This window comes from Notamacropus eugenii, chromosome X (genome assembly GCF_028372415.1).
Source record: "Notamacropus eugenii isolate mMacEug1 chromosome X, mMacEug1.pri_v2, whole genome shotgun sequence".
In the NCBI taxonomy this organism is placed as follows: Eukaryota; Metazoa; Chordata; class Mammalia; order Diprotodontia; family Macropodidae; genus Notamacropus; species Notamacropus eugenii.
In genome coordinates this window covers 94,424,750-94,438,690 of record NC_092879.1, presented here as the reverse complement: position 1 = coordinate 94,438,690, position 13,941 = coordinate 94,424,750, and positions in this window count along the sequence as shown.

The following is a 13,941-nucleotide window of genomic DNA, read 5'->3' as shown; positions in this document are numbered from 1 at the left end:
AATAAAAAGACGTCACAGACTGGTAGACCTTAAATAAAATGACATCAGAGGATGAGAGCTAACAAAGGAAATGCCATCACATTATGCTAGGTAATAAATTAGATTACAATCCAGGATGCTGGGAAAGAAATAAAATGACATCACAGGATGTTGCATAACAAAAAAAAAAGACGTCACAGCACGGGAGACCTAAAATGAAATGATATCAGAGCATGAGAGTTAACAAAGGAAATGCCATCATATTATGCAAGGGAATAAATTAAATGACATTACAGGATGCTGGGTAATAAACAAAATGACATCTCAGTGCTGTATAAGAAATAAAAAGACATCACAGAATGGTAGATTTTAAATAAATTGACATGACACGATGGTAGGTCAGAAAGGAAATAACATCACAGCATGCTAGGTAATAAATAACAGGACATGAGAGGATGCGAAGTAATAAATGAAATGACATCACAGGATGCTGAATAAAGCATAAAAAAACATCAAAGAACGGTAGATCTTAAATAAAGTGGCATCAGAGGATGAAAGCTAAAAAGGAAATGACATCACATTATGCAAGGTAATATATTAGATGACATAACAGGATGATGGGTAAGAAATAAAATGACAACACGGAATGATGGATAATAAATAAAAAGACATCACACAATGGCAGACCTTAAATAAATTGACATCAGAGGATAAGAGCAAAGAAAGGAAATGACATCACATTATGCAAGGTAATAAATTAGATGACATAACAGGATGCTGGGTAAGAAATTAAATGACAACACCGGATGATGTATAATAAATAAAAAGACGTGACTTAATGGTAGACCTTAAATAAAATGACATCAGAGGATGAGAGGTAAGAAAGGAAATGCCATCACAATACGCCAGGTAATAAGTAAGAGGACATTAAAGGATGGTGGATAATAAACCGAATGACATCACAGGATGCTGGATAATAAATAAAAAGACGTCACTTAATGGTAGACCTTAAATAAAATGACATCAGAGGATGAGAGCTAAGAAAGGAAATGACATCACATTATGCTAGGTAAAAAGTAAGAGGACATTACAGGATGCTGGGTAATAACCAAAATGACATCACAGAGTGCTGGATAAAAAATAAAAAGATGTCAAAGAAAGGCAGACCTTAAATAAAATGACATCAGAGGATGACAGCTAAGAAAGGAAATGACATCACATTATGCAAGGTAATCAATAAGATGACATTACAGGATGCCGGATAAAAAATAAAAAGACGTCATTTAATGGTAGACCTGAAATAAAATGACATCAGAGGATGAGAGCTAAGAAAGGAAATGACATCACATTATGCAAGGTTATAAATAAGATGACATTAGAGGATGCCGGATAAAAAATAAAAAGACGTCACTTAACGGTAGACATTAATTAAAATGACATCAGAGGATGAGAGCTAAGAAAGGAAATGACTTCACATTAAGCCATGTAATAAGTACGTAGACATTACAGAATGGTGGACAATAAACAATATGACATCACAGGATGTGGGACAATAAATAAAAAGATGTCACAGAATGGTAGGCCTTAAATAATACGACATCAGAGGATGAGAGCTGAGAAAGTTAATGACATCAGATTATGCTTGGTAAAAATAAGAGGACATTACAGAATGCTGGGTAATAAACAAAATGACATCACAGGCTGCTGGATAATAAATAAGAAGACGTCACAGAATGGCAGACCCAAAATAAAATGACATCAGAGGATGAGAGTTAACAAAGGAAATGCCATCACATTATGTAAGGGAATGAATTAGATGACATTACAGGATGCTGGGTTATAAACAAAATGACATCACAATGCTGGATATTAAATGAAAAGACATCACAGAATGGTAGACTTTAAATAAATTGACGTGACAGGAACGTAGGTCGCAAAGGAAATAACATCACAGTACGCTAGGTAGGAAATAATAGGATATGACAGGATGTGAAGTAATAAATGAAATGACATCACAGGATGCTGAATAAAGTATAAAAAAAAAATCACAGAATGGTAGACCTTAAATAAAGTGACATCAGAAGATTGGAGCTAACAAGGGAAATGAGATCACATTATAGAAGGTAATATGTAAGAGCACGTTACAGGATGCTGGGTAATAAAAAAAATGACATCACAGGATGCTGCATAACAAATAAAAGACGTCACAGTATGGTACACCTTAAATAAAATGACATCAGAAGATGAGAGCTAACAAAGGAAATGCCATCACGTTATGCTAGGTAATAAATTAGATGACATTTCAGGATGCTGGGTACTAAATAGAATGACAGCACAGGATGTTGCAAAATAAATAAAAAGACGTGACAGCATGGTAGACCTAAAATGAAATGACATCAGAGGATGAGAGCTAACAAAGGAAATGCCATCACATTATGCAAGGTCATAAATTAGATGCCATTACAGGATGCTGGGTAAGAAACAAAGTGACATCTCAATGCTGGATAATAAAGAAAAAGACATCACAGAATGGTAGAGTTTAAATAAATTGACGTGACATGATGGTAGGTCACAAAGCAAATAACATCACAGTATGCTAGGTAGTAAATAACAGGACATGACAGGATGCGAAGTAATAAATAAAATGTCATCACAGGATGCTGAATAAAGTATAAAAAAACATCACAGAATGGCAGACCTTGAATAACGTGACATCAGAGGATGGGAGCTACCAAGGGAAATGAGATCACATTATACTAGGTAATAAGTAAGAGCACATTGCAGGATGCTGGGTAAATAATAATGACATCACAGTATGCTGCATAACAAATAAAAAGACGTCACAGACTGGTAGACCTTAAATAAAATGACATCAGAGGATGAGAGCTAACAAAGGAAATGCCATCACATTATGCTAGGTAATAATTTAGATTACAATCCAGGATGCTGGGAAAGACATAAAATGACATCACAGGATGTTGCATAATAAAAAAAAGACGTCACAGTATGGAAGACCTAAAAAGAAATGATATCAGAGGATGCGAATTAACAAACAAACGCCATCATATTATGCAAGGGAATAAGTTAGATGACATTACATTATGCTGGGTAATAAACGAAATGACATCTCAGTGCTATATAAGAAATAAAAAGACATCACAGAATGGTAGATTTTAAATAAATTAACATGGCACGATGGTAGGTCAGAAAGGAAATAACATCACAGCATGCTAGGTAATAAATAACAGGAAATGACAGGATGCGAAGTAATAAATGAAATGACATCACAGGATGCTGAATAAAGTATAAAAAAACATCACAGAATGGTAGATCTTAAATAAAGTGACATCAGAGGATGAGAGCTAAAAAGGAAATGACATCACATTATGCAAGGTAATATATTAGATGACATAACAGAATGCTGAGTTAGAAATAAAATGACAACACGGAATGATGGATAATAAATAAAAAGACATCACACAATGGCAGACCTTAAATAAATTGACATCAGAGGATAAGAGGTATGAAAGAAAATGACATCACATTATGCAAGGTAATAAATTAGATGACATAACAGGATGCAGGGTAAGAAATAAAATGACAACACAGGATGATGGATAATAAATAAAAAGACGTCACTTAATGGTAGACCTTAAATAAAATGACATCAGTGGATGAGAGCTAAGAAAGGAAATGACTTCACATTATGCTAGGTAATAAATTAGATGACATAACAGGATGCTGGGTAAGAAATAAAATGACAACACCGGATGAGGGATAATAAATAAAAAGACGTCATAGAATGGTAGAACTTAAATAAAATGACATCAGAGGATGAGAGCCAAGAAAAAAATGCCATCACATTACGCCAGGTAATAAGTAAGAGGACATTACAGGATGGTGGATAACAAACCAAATGACATCACACGATGCTGGATAATAAATCAAAAGACGTCACAGAATGTTAGACCTTAAATAAAATGACATCAGAGGATGAGAGCTAAGCAAGGAAATGACATCACATTATGCTAGGTAAAAAGTAAGAGGACATTACAGGACGCTGGGTAATAACCAAAATGACATCACAAAATGCTGGATAAAAAATAAAAAGATGTCAAAGAACGGCAGACCTTAAATAAAATGACATCAGAGGATGAGAGCTAAGAAAGTAAATGACTTCACATTAAGGCAGGTGATAAGTAAGAGGACATTACAGCATGGTGGATAATAAACAAAATGACATCACAGGATGCTGGATAAAAAATAAAAAGACGTGACAGAGTAGTAGACCTTAAATAAAATGACATCAGATGATGAGAGCTAAGAAAGGAAATGCCATCACACTATGCTTGGTAAAAAGTAAGAGGACATTACAGAATGCTGGGTAATAAACAAAATGACATCACAAGATGATGCATAATGAACAAGAAGACATCACAGAATGGTAGACCTAAAATAAAATGACATCAGAGGATTAGAGTTGACATAGGAGATGCCATCACATTATGCAAGGGAATAAATTAGATGATATTACAGGATGCTGGGTAATAAGCAAAATGACATCACAATGCTGGATGTTACATAAAATGACATCACAGAATGGCAGGGTTTAAATAAATTGACATGACAGGATGTTAGGTCACAAAGGCAATAACTTCACAGTATGCTAAGTAGCAAATAACAGGAAATGACAGGATGTGAAGAAATAAATAAAATGACATCACAGGATGCTTAATAAAGTATAAAAAAACATCACAGAATGGTAGACCTTAAATAAAGTGACATCAGAAGATTGGAGGTAACAAAGGAAATGAGATCACATTATACTAGGTAATATGTAAGAGCATGTTACAGGGTGCTGGGTAATAAAAAAAATGACATTACAGGATGCTGCATAACAAATAAAAAGACGTCACAGTATGGTACACCTTAAATAAAATGACATCAGAGGAGGAGAGCTAACAAAGGAAATGCCATCACGTTATGCTAGGTAATAAATTAGATTACAATCCAGGATGCTGGGAAAGAAATAAAATGACATCACAGGATGTTGCATAATAAAAAAAAGACCTCAGAGTATGGGAGACCTAAAATGAAATGATATCAGAGGATGAGAGTTAACAAAGGAAATGCCATTATATTATGCAAGGGAATAAATTAGATGACATTACAGGATGCTGGGTAATAAACAAAATGACATCTCAGTGCTGTATAAGACATAAAAAGACATCACAGAATGGTAGATTTTAAATACATTGACGTGACAGGATGGTAGGTCAGAAAGGAAATAACATCACAGCATGCTAGGTAATAAATAACAGGACATGACAGGATGCGAAGTAATAAATGAAATGACATCACAGGATGCTGAATAAAGTATAAAAAATCATCACAGAATGGTAGATCTTAAATAAAGTGACATCAGAGGATGAGAGCTAAAAAGGAAATGACATCACATTATGCAAGGTAATATATTAGATGACACAACAGGATGCTGAGTAAGAAATAAAATGACAACACGGAATGATGGATAATAAATAAAAAGACATCACACAATGGCAGACCTTAAATAAATTGACATCAGAGGATAAGAGGTAAGAAAGGAAATGACATCACATTATGCAAGGTAATAAATTAGATGACATAACAGGATGCAGGGTAAGAAATAAAATGACAACACAGGATGATGGATAATAAATAAAAAGACGTCACTTAATGGTAGACTTTAAATAAAATGACATCAGAGGTTGAGAGCTAAGAAAGGAAATGACTTCACATTATGCTAGGTAATAAATTAGATGACATAACAGGATACTGGGTAAGAAATAAAATGACAACACCGGATGATGCATAATAAATAAAAAGACGTCATAGAATGGTAGAAATTAAATAAAATGACATCAGAGGATGAGAGCTAAGAAAAAAATGCCATCACATTACGCCAGGCAATAAGTAAGAGGACATTACAGGATGGTGAATAACAAACCAAATGACATCACACGATGCTGGATAATAAATCAAAAGACGTCACAGAATGTTAGACATTAAATAAAATGACATCAGAGGATGAGAGCTAAGAAAGGAAATGACATCACATTATGCTAGGTAAAAAGTAAGAGGACATTACAGGATGCTGGGCAATAACCAAAATGACATCACAAAATGCTGGATAAAAAATAAAAAGATGTCAAAGAACGGCAGACCTTAAATAAAATGACATCAGAGGATGAGAGCTAAGAAAGTAAATGACTTCACATTAAGGCAGGTGATAAGTAAGAGGACATTACAGCATGGTGGATAATAAACAAAATGACATCAAAGGATGCTGGATAAAAAATAAAAAGACGTCATTTAATGGTAGACCTGAAATAAAATGACATCAGGGGATGAGAGCTAAGAAAGTAAATGACTTCACATTAAGCCAGGTGATAAGTAAGAGGACATTAGACAATGGTGGATAATAAACAAAATGACATCACAGGATGCTGGACAATAAATAAAAAGACCTCACAGAATGGTAGACCTTAAATAAAATGACATCAGAGGATGAGAGCTAACAAAGGAAATGCCATCACATTATGCTTGGTAAAAAGTAAGAGGACATTACAGAATGCTGGGTAGTAACCAAAATGACATCACAAAATGCTGGATAAAAAATAAAAAGAAGTCAAAGAACGGCAGACCTTAAATAAAATGACATCAGAGGATGAGAGCTAAGAAAGTAAATGACTTCACATTAAGCCAGGTGATAAGTAAGAGGACATTAGAGAATGGTGGATAATAAACAAAATGACATCACAGGATGCTGGACAATAAATAAAAAGACGTCACAGAATGGTCGACCGTAAATAAAATGACATCAGAGGATGAGAGCTAACAAAGGAAATGCCATCACATTATGCTTGGTAAAAAGTAAGAGGACATTACAGAATGCTGGGTAATAACCAAAATGACATCACAAAAAGCTGGATAAAAAATAAAAAGATGTCAAAGAACGGCAGACCTTAAATAAAATGACATCAGAGGATGAGAGCTAAGAAAGTAAATGACTTCACATTAAGCCAGGTGATAAGTAAGAGGACATTAGAGAATGGTGGATAATAAACAAAATGACATCACAGGATGCTGGACAATAAATAAAAATACGTCACAGAATGGTAGACCTTAAATAAAATGACATCAGAGGATGAGAGCTAACAAAGGAAATGCCTTCACATTATGCTTGGTACAAAGTAAGAAGACATTACAGAATGCTGGGTAATAAACAAAATGACATCACAGGATGCTGGATAATAAATAAGAAGACGCACAGAATGGCAGACCCAAAATAAAATGACATCATAGGATGAGAGTTAACAAAGGAAATGCCATCACATTATGCAAGGGAATAAATTAGATGACATTACAGGATGCTGGGTAATAAACAAAATGACATCACAATGCTGGATATGAAATAAAAAGACATCACAGAATGGTAGAGTTTAAATAAATTGACGTGACAGGATGGTAGGTCACAAAGGAAATAACATCACAGTACGCTAGGTAGGAAATAACAGGATATGACAGGATGTGAAGTAATAAATGAAATGACATCACAGGATGCTGAATAAAGTATAAATAAAAATCACAGAATGGTAGACCTCAAATAAAGTGACATCAGAAGATTGGAGCTAACAAGGGAAATGAGATCACATTATACTAGGTAATATGTAAGAGCACGTTATAGGATGCTGGGTAATGAAAAAAATGACATCACAGGATGCTGCATAACAAATAAAAAGACGTCACAGTATGGTACACCTTAAATAAAATGACATCAGAGGATGAGAGCTAACAAAGGAAATGCCATCACGTTATGCTAGGCAATAAATTAGATGACATTTCAGGATGCTGGGTACTAAATAGAATGACAGCACAGGATGTTGCAAAACAAATAAAAAGACGTCACAGCATGGTAGACCTAAAATGAAATGACATCAGAGGATGAGAGCTAACAAAGGAAATGCCATCACATTATGCAAGGTCATAAATTAGATGACATTAGAGGATGCTGGGTAAGAAACAAAGTGACATCTCAATGCTGGATAATAAAGAAAAAGACATCACAGAATGGTAGAGTTTAAATAAATTGACGTGACATGATGGTAGGTCACAAAGGAAATAACATCCCAGTATGCTAGGTAGTAAATAACAGGACATGACAGGATGCGAAGTAATAAATAAAATGACATCACAGGATGCTGAATAAAGTATAAAAAAACATCACAGAATGACAGACCTTGAATAACGTGACATCAGAGGATGGGAGCTACCAAGGGAAATGAGATCACATTATAATAGGTAATAAGTAAGAGCACATTGCAGGATGCTGGGTAAAAAAAGATGACATCACAGGATGCTGCGTAACAAATAAAAAGACGTCACAGACTGGTAGACCTTAAATAAAATAACATCAGAGGATGAGAGCTAACAAAGGAAATGCCATCACATTATGCTAGGTAATAATTTAGATTACTATCCAGGATGCTGGGAAAGACATAAAATGACATCACAGGATGTTACATAATAAAAAAAAGACGTCAGAGTATGGGAGACCTAAAATGAAATGATATCAGAGGATGCGAGTTAACAAAGCAAATGCCATCATATTATGCAAGGGAATAAATTAGATGACATTACAGTATGCTGGGTAATAAACGAAATGACATCTCAGTGCTGTATAAGAAATAAAAAGACATCACAGAATGGTAGATTTTAAATAAATTGACATGACACGATGGTAGGTCAGAAAGGAAATAACATCACAGCATGCTAGGTAATAAATAACAGGACATGACAGGATGCTAAGTAATAAATGAAATGACATCACAGGATGCTGTATAAAGTATAAAAAAACATCAGAGAATGGTAGATCTTAAATAAAGTGACATCAGAGGATGAGAGCTAAAAAGGAAATGACATCACATTATGCAATATAATATATTAGATGACATAACAGGATGCTGAGTAAGAAATAAAATGACAACACGGAATGATGGATAATAAATAAAAACACATCACACAATGGCAGACCTTAAATAAATTGACATCAGAGGATAAGAGGTAAGAAAGGAAATGACATCACATTATGCAAGGTAATAAATTAGGTGACATAACAGGATGCAGGGTAAGAAATAAAATGACAACACAGGATGATGGATAATAAATAAAAAGACGTCACTTAATGGTTGACCTTAAATAAAATGACATCAGAGGATGAGAGCTAAGAAAGGAAATGACTTCACATTATGCCAGGTAATAAATTAGATGACATAACAGGATGCTGGGTAAGAAATAAAATGACAACACTGGATGATGGATAATAAATAAAAAGACGTCATAGAATGGTAGAACTTAAATAAAATGACATCAGAGGATGAGAGCTAAGAAAAAAATGCCATCACATTACGCCAGGTAATAAGTAAGAGGACATTATAGGATGGTGGATAACAAACCAAATGACATCACACGATGCTGGACAATAAATCAAAAGACGTCACAGAATGTTAGACCTTAAATAAAATGACATCAGAGGATGGGAGCTAAGAAAGAAATGACATCACATTATGCTAGGTAAAAAGTAAGAGGACATTACAGGATGCTGGGTAATAACCAAAATGACATCACAGAATGCTGGATAAAAAATAAAAAGATGTCAAAGAACTGTAGACCTTAAATAAAATGACATGAGAGGATGACAGCTAAGAAAGGAAATGACATCACATTATGCAAGGTAATAAATAAGATGACATTTCAGTATGCCGGATAAAAAATAAAAAGACGTCATTTAATGGTAGATCTGAAATAAAATGACATCAGAGGATGAGAGCTAAGAAAGTAAATGACTTCACATTAAGCCAGGTGATAAGTAAGAGGACATTAGAGAATGGTGGATAATAAACAAAATGACATCACAGGATGCTGGACAATAAATAAAAAGACGTCACAGAATGGTACACCTTAAAAAAAATGACATCAGAGGATGAGAGCTAACAAAGGAAATGCCATCACATTATGCTTGGTAAAAAGTAAGAGGACATTACAGCATGCTGGGTAATAAACAAAATGACATCACAGGATGCTGCATAATAAATAAAAAGACGTCACAGAATGGTAGACCTAAAAGAAAATGACATCAGAGGATGAGAGTTGACAAAGGAAATGCCACCGCATTATGCAAGGGAATAAATTTGATGACATTACAGGATGCTGGGTAATAAGCAAAATGACATCACAATGCTGGATATTACATAAAATGACATCACAGAATGGCAGGGTTCAAATAAATGGACATGACAGGATGGTAGGTCACAAAGGAAATAACATGACCGTACGCCGGTAGCAAATAACAGGATATGACAGGATGTGAAATAATAAATAAAATGACATCACAGGATGCTGAATAAAGTATAAAAAACATCACAGAATGGTAGACCTTAAATAAAGTGACATCAGAAGATTGGAGCTAACAAGGGAAATGAGATCACATTATGCAGGGTAATATATTAGATGACATAACAGAATGCTTAGTAAGAAATAAAATGACAACACGGAATGATGGATAATAAATAAAAAGACATCACACAATGGAAGACCTTAAATAAATTGACATCAGAGGATGAGAGGTAAGAAAGGAAATAACTTCACATTATGCTAGGTAATAAATTAGATGACATAACAGGATGCTGGGTAAGAAATGAAATGACAACACCGAATGATGGATAATAAATAAAAAGACGTCATAGAATGGTAGACGTTAAATACAATGACATCAGAGGATGAGAGGTAAGAAAGGAAATGCCATCACATTATGCCAGGTAATAAGTAAGAGGACATTACAGGATGGTGCATAACAAACCAAATGACATCACACGATGCTGGATAATAAATCAAAAGACGTCACAGAATGTTAGACCTTAAATAAAATGACACCAGAGGATGAGAGCTAAGGAAGGAAATGACATCACATTATGCTAGGTAAAAAGTAAGAGGACATTACAGGATGCTGGGTAATAACCAAAATGACATCACAAAATGCTGGATAAAAAATAAAAAGATGTCAAAGAACGGCAGACCTTAAATAAAATGACCTCAGAGGATGACAGCTAAGAAAGGAAATGACATCACATTATGCAAGGTAATAAATAAGATGACATTACAGGATGCCGGATAAAAAATAAAAAGACGTCACTTAATTGCAGACATTAATTAAAATGACATCAGAGGATGAGTGCTAAGAAAGGAAATGACTTCACATTAAGCCATGTAATAAGTAAGAGGACATTACAGAATGGTGGACAATAAACAAAATGACATCACAGGATGCTGGACAATAAATAAAAAGATGTCACAGAATGGTAGGCCTTAAATAATATGACATCAGAGGATGAGAGCTGAGAAAGTTAATGACATCAGATTATGGTTGGTAAAAATAAGAGGACATTACAGAATGCTGGGTAATAAACAAAATGACATTACAGGATGGTGGATAATAAATAAGAAGACGTCACAGAATGGCAGACCCAAAATAAAATGACATCAGAGGATGAGAGATAACAAAGGAAATGCCGTCACATTATGCAAGGGAATAAATTAGATGACATTACAGGATGCTGGGTAATAAACAAAATGACATCCCAATGCTGGATATTAAATAAAAAGACATCACAGAATGGTAGAGTTTATATAAATTGACGTGACAGGATGGTAGGTCACAAAGGAAATAACATCACAGTACGCTAGGTAGCAAATAACAGGATATGACAGGATGTGAAGTAATAAATGAAATGACATCACAGGATGCTAAATAAAGTATAAAAAACAATCACAGAATGGTAGACCTAAAATAAAGTGACATCAGAAAATTGGAGCTAACAAGGGAAATGAGATCACATTATACTAGGTAATATGTAAGAGCACGTTACAGGATGCTGGGTAATAAAAAAAATGACATCACAGGATGCTGCATAATAAATAAAAAGATGTCACAGTATGGTACACCTTAAATAAAATGACATCAGAGGATGAGAGCTAACAAAGGAAATGCCATCACGTTATGATAGGTAATAAATTAGATGACATTTCAGGATGCTGGGTAATAAATAGAATGACAGCACAGGATGTTGCAAAACAAATAAAAAGACGTGAAAGCATGGTAGACCTAAAATGAAATTACATCAGAGGATGAGAGCTAACAAAGGAAATGACATCACATTATGCAAGGTAATAAATTAGATGACATTACAGGATGCTGGGTAAGAAATAAAATGACAACACGGAATGATGGATAATAAATAAAAAGACATCACACAATGGCAGACCTTAAATAAATTGATATCAGAGGATAAGAGGTAAGAAAGGAAATGACATCACATTATGCAAGGTAATAAATTAGATGACATAACAGGATGCAGGGTAAGAAATAAAATGACAACACAGGATGATGGATAATAAATAAAAAGACGTCACTTAATGGTAGGCCTTAAATAAAATGACATCAGAGGATGAGAGCTAAGAAAGGAAATGACTTCACATTATGCTAGGTATTAAATTAGATGACATAACAGGATGCTGGGTAAGAAATAAAATGACAACACCGGATGATGGATAATAAATAAAAAGACGTCATAGAATGGTAGAACTTAAATAAAATGACATCAGAGTATGAGAGCTAAGAAAGGAAATGCCATCACATTATGCCAGGTAATAAGTAAGAGGACATTACAGGATGGTGGATAATAAACCAAATGACATCACAGGATGCTGGATAATAAATCAAAAGACGTCACAGAATGGTAGACCTTAAATAATATGACATCAGAGGATGAGAGCTAAGAAAGGAAATGCCATCACATTACGCCAGGTAATAAGTAAGAGGACATTACAGGATGGTGGATAACAAATCAAATGACATCACACGATGCTGGATAATAAATAAAAAGACGTCACAGAATGGTAGACCTTAAATAAAATGACATCACAGGATGCTGAAAAAAGTATAAAAAAACATCACAGAATGGTAGACCTTGAATAACGTGACATCAGAGGATGGGAGCTACCAAGGGAAATGAGATCACATTATAATAGGTAATAAGTAAGAGCACATTACAGGATGCTGGGTAAAAAAAATTACATCAAAGGATGCTGCATAACAAATAAAAAGACGTCACAGACTGGTAGACCTTAAATAAAATGACATCAGAGGATGAGAGCTAACAAAGGAAATGCAATCACGTTATGCTAGGTAATAAATTAGATTACAATCCAGGATGCTGGGAAAGAAATAAAATGACATCACAGGATGTTCCATATTAAAAAAAAGACGTCAGAGCACGGGAGACCTAAAATGAAATGATATCAGAGGTTGAGAGTTAACAAAGGAAATGCCATCACATTATGCAAGGGAATAAATTAGATGACATTACAGGATGCTGGGTAAGAAATAAAGTGACATCTCAATGCTGGATAATAAATAAAAAGACATCACAGAATCGTAGAGTTTAAATAAATTGACGTGACATGATGGTAGGTCACAAAGGAAATAACATGACAGCATGCTAGGTAGCAAATAACAGGATATGACAGGATGTGAAGTAATAAATAAAATGACATCACAGGATGCTGAATAAAGTATAAAAAAACATCACAGAATGGTAGACCTTAAATAAAGTGACATCAGAAGATTGGAGCTAACAACGGAAATGAGATCACATTATACTAGGTAATATGTAAGAGCACGTTACAGGATGCTGGTTAATAAGAAAAATGACATCACAGGATGCTGCATAACAAAAAAAAAGACGTCACACACTGGTAGACCTTAAATAAAATGACATCAGAGGATGAGAGCTAACAAAGGAAATGCCATCACGTTATGCTAGGTAATAAATTAGATGACATTTCAAGATGCTGGGTAATAAATAC